Here is a 5,000-nt window from a genome sequence, read left to right on the forward strand (position 1 = left end):
ACAAAAAACAACAAAACTAAATGTAACACAGACAAAAAGAAAGTAGATTAAAAAATAACCAGGATACAATGGGGTGTGGTTAACGTCAGAGCATCTGAGGTGCTCACCTCAGAGAAGGAGTATTTCTTTAGGATCAGTCTGGGTCAAGGGATATGAGGGTGTTTATGAATGTGATAAGTGGTTTTGCCATCCGTCATAAAAAGTGGCAGTTGAGCCTCTTAGAGAGTAATCTGAGTTCCCAGAGGTTTTCGCCAGCTCTCGCATACAAACGGGAGGGGCGAGGAAACTTCTGGGCCAGAGCCCTGTTATCTGTGGACGGGATGTAACTTACGCTCAGAATCTGAGCGGACACGCCTCTTACCGGTCTGAGAGCTGTGCAACTCGTCTAAACAGTCCGACGAGAGGCAAACAGCAGTACACAACAATGGCGGATGCAATTTCTCAAGGACAAATTGCTTCCCGTCGCTCCTATTTATATGCAACACCCACTGCATGTGGATCCCGCCCCCTTTTCTTCATTGGCTGTTGATTTGAATCAGAATGCAGTGGCCGCGCCCCTGCTGTCCAGGCTCTGAGGCGAAGTCTCCCAGACTACTTAGAGAGTCCTTCACCTTTTCCGACGATAGAAATGACGTTAAGTCCTTGAGCCAGGAGGTGGTGGATGGTGGGCTTGGGCCTTTCCAGTGCAGGAGGATACGTCTACGGGCTATGAGTGAGGCAAAGGCCACAACGTCCAATTCCTTCCTGGGGAAACTAGCAGTCGTGAGGGGCACCCCAAAAATGGCTAGATGACAGACATGCAGAGTGCATGGCCCCACATTATGCACCAATTGTGATTAGATAGAAATTTACACTAGCCACTTGAACCCTAGAATTCCTTTTTCTAAGGGGAACATTAGCTCATAATAGCAGATCTACAAGCTCACAACGGCTCGCAGCTTGTAGATCTGCTATTTTCGCAAAGAGGTTTAGGTGTAGAGGGAAAAAAGAGCAGACCAAGTAAAAAAAACTAAAACAATTTTATACAATATAGAGGGGGTCCCTGCTTCATCTCTCTCAGCTAGGGGGTCCTTGGCCTGATAAACTTGAAGACCCCAGCTATAGAGGACTCTGCTCTTGACCAAACAAAACCTGAATGCATTGATAAGTGTCACATTGTATTCACATGGCATGTAGAGATGGACACATACCATTTAGTTCCTTCTTGACACCAGTTCCTATAACCTGCGTATCGGTCCATACAGAGTACCGACCTGATACCAGTGTGTCATTTAAACATAATCTAGGACGGTGGCTCTCAAAGTGGGGGGTCCAGTGGTTCCTTGAGGTGGGTTCCAAATGGACCCTTACAGGGTCTGTAACGGGTCCATTTGGTCCCATTTGTACACTCTCAGAGTTCTAGGGGGGTCCTTGAAATTTTGAGAAAGTTTGAGAACCACTGATCAAGGAATACATTTGAAAAAAATCCATTAATAATAGTTAATGTGCATCTACAAGTTATTAAAATAATAATGTAAATGGAAGCAAAGATTTGAGTTACAAATGTTCGCTTTAAAAAACATATGTTCGCTGGTCGCTATACCGCCTCCCCCATGACAGCCGGGGCGCCTGATGGAGGGGAAGGGAACTGGTTGGAATAACGTGTTCCTTCCACGCGCTACGTCCAATCAGGGAAACTCCCTCCTGTCAGGTGACAAGAAGGTCAGTTGGCTCTCATGCCTGAAGGAAGCATGAGCTCGGCCCTGGCCTCCCTACTGTGGGGGACTGGTGTAGTGCTGGTGTAGGGCGGGTGTAGCGCCCAGGATCACTTAGGAAATTGGCACCGGGTGAAAAAAATGGGTTACAAAAATCGTGGGATAAAAATTTAAGTAAAAAAAAAAAAAAAAACATATGTTCAAAGATTTGCACAAATGATCAGGATTTAAAAAGAAAATCAACGTCTTTGACTTCATTACCCAAGAGTCTCTGCAAGCATGTCTGGCGAGGACACGCTGTGATTGGCCAGTCTTCACTTTGACTGGCAGTTCTGCCTTAGATGAAACTCATTGGCTGCTGTTACATGGACATCATGTATTCATTCAGAATGAACTCATTCCGAATAGAGGAATCTGTTCCACTCACCTGTTTACATGGGACCTGAATACAAGTATTCCTTGTTTACATGACCCAAAGCATTCATTCGGAATATAACCTTTGACATGCGCAAAGTGGTTTGCATGGACCAGTTCAGGGGCCGCCCGGCTCCACTACCTGGGACGGAGCTTCCCCTGGTGGGCATGGGGCAATAGCCCCCCTTGTGCCTCAGCGGCGGTCGTAAATAATAATACATAAACACTGGACCGCTCATGGTCATTATAATAATAAATGTAGAGAGAGAGAGAGAGAGAGCAACACTTACAGTCTATGAAACAGGGCACGCTCATTTATGGCAAAAGTACAAAAGTATTGGCATCAAAATATACTTAAAGTAGAAAGTATAGGCTAGTCATTATGCTGAATGTCACGTTCTTCTTGAATTATTACGAAAAGGCTTTGAAACATGCTGTAACTCATTCACTGTGACGAAACCCCTCTTTCTGCACCGAGTAGCGCACACGGGTTGAATGCGGGCTATGTCGTCCTAAAACACAATCGCCCCGGGTCAAAATCCAGCGACCATGGAGCGGCCGCGGATGGCCCGCTCAAAGGGTGCGTGGGGCGGGGTGTTTTGGGACGACCGTTCCGGCTGCTCATGGAATGAATTGATGAAGTAAAACTGCGCTGTAGCAGTGCCCTAATAATGTTGTTTTCGTTAATTTTTGTTCACGTATGCTATTAAAATAATTGGGCCTTAACATGTAATTAAAAAGGTGTATGTATTTGGCCCCTCATATATAAAATAAATGTAAAATCTGATTTAAAATTGAAACTTGCAGCTAGCTGATCAATGCGTTTCTGCATTTACGTGTGGACAGGGATTTCTTTTTATCTTTGTCATGTGGCCAGGGAATCAGGGATTCTTTTTAAAAACGGAGGACTAAAATATCCGTTTAGAAAAAGATCCATATAAATGTAGCCTATAGGCCAGAAATCCTCGGAGCGTCCGTTCTACTGGACAAGTCTGGGCTTAACCATTACAGGCTTATTAAATGACGCTATAGAATAGAATCATTCATTTTATCCAGCAGGAGCGACCGTGGGCGAATTAGAGATTTGATAGGTCATTTTTGGACAATTCTGACAGCACTACTAAGCACGGACATGCGCAAAGGAATGCATGTATTCCAAACAGAGAGGAGCGTTCGGAATAAAGTGTTTATATGGTCAATTCCGATTGGTATATACCGATTCAAACGGTATATACCACCCCTCCTAACCCGAATGAAAATGCATTCGGGTCTGAATGGAATATTCTATTCCAATTGAGGTGTTTACATGAGCATTTCTATTCTGAATGAATTCATCCATTCATTCATTCCGAATAGAAGTGTATTCATTCCGAATAAAACTGTCCATGTAACTGCAGCCATTGTCTCCCCTATATATAGTAATACAGTCAAGCCCCTAGCAGGGACCCCCTGAGTCTATACATAGTAATATAGTCAAGCCCCTAGCAGGGACCCCCTGAGTCTATACATAGTAATACAGTCAAGCCCCTAGCAGGGACCCCCTGAGTCTATACATAGTAATACAGTCAAGCCCCTAGCAGGGACCCCCTGAGTCTATACATAGTAATACAGTCAAGCCCCTAGCAGGGACCCCCTGAGTCTATACATAGTAATATAGTCAAGCCCCTAGCAGGGACCCCCTGAGTCTATACATAGTAATACAGTCAAGCCCCTAGCAGGGACCCCCCTGAGTCTATACATAGTAATACAGTCAAGCCCCTAGCAGGGACCCCCTGAGTCTATACATAGTAATACAGTCAAGCCCCTAGCAGGGACCCCCTGATTCTATACATAGTAATACAGTCAAGCCCCTAGCAGGGACCCCCTGAGTCTATACATAGTAATACAGTCAAGCCCCTAGCAGGGACCCCCTGAGTCTATACATAGTAATACAGTCAAGCCCCTAGCAGGGACCCCCTGAGTCTATGCATTTATGGAAGGATGTTTGTTATTGCATAAACATGTAACTTTATGCTATATAGTTGTTAAAAGGTTACATAGTCAGGCTTTAAATCGTTTTGTTTGATTGTGTTAACAGTTACACTCCTACTGCGAGTAACTGCAAACAACCACACACATTCATACTGTACATGTTACTGTACATGTTACTGTACATGTTACTGTACATGTAGTGGTTACTTTAGTCCACAGCAAAAAATCCATGTGTTCGTCACAGAAAATAACCGATCTACAAGCTCTGTAGATGTGTATTTTTGGTACAGAACAGCAGGGTTCAAAGGTTAAGCATTAGTTGAGTTGAACTGATGTCAACGTCTTCAACCTGGTTTACCAGACACATGTCATACCAAATATAACCACTTGGTGTCACACTTGACTCAGGAATATAATAGAGGCATGAATAGGAACCAACAGAGAACCACATCATGATTGAACCCATTAAGACCAGGAACACATCTGTGTCATTTGTGGAACAACATATTTTGAGATGGGGGTCCGCTGCCAAATACAATCATTTAGGGGGTTATGTTGATTTGAACTGTTTGGTTGCTACTATTATGTCTATGAAATTAATACCAAGGACCCCAACGGAAACAAGTCCGCAAGGACTTTTTTGGTCGGACCTTTTAGACAAAAGTATTATAAATGTAACTGTGTTGTTTTACATTACATCACTACAAAATTTCAATCAATTAATCAATCAATCAATCAATCCTTGACATGGAAAAGTTTGAGAACATTAAGAATATTATAGCAACATGTTTTAAAAAACAAAAACTGTTAGGATTTAGAAGACATTTGTAGAATCCCCAGAAGCAAAGATTTGAGTTACAAATGTGCGCTTAATAATTAAAAAAAAACAAAGATTTGCACAAATGTTATGATTTTTCAAAA

At 43.1% G+C, this 5,000-nt stretch overlaps 1 protein-coding gene across 1 annotated transcript in view; it reads left to right on the top strand.

The window, feature by feature from the left end:
* The window catches only part of LOC308089160 (mediator of RNA polymerase II transcription subunit 27-like), a gene marked incomplete at its 5' end in the record, with an annotated part of 16,730 nt that overhangs the window by 6,784 nt on the left and 4,946 nt on the right, over positions 1-5,000 (top strand). The window lies entirely within an intron of this gene.

The sequence above is a fragment of the Gymnoscopelus braueri genome, assembly GCF_963280865.1.
Source record: "Gymnoscopelus braueri genome assembly, chromosome: 7".
Lineage (NCBI taxonomy): Eukaryota > Metazoa > Chordata > Actinopteri > Myctophiformes > Myctophidae > Gymnoscopelus > Gymnoscopelus braueri.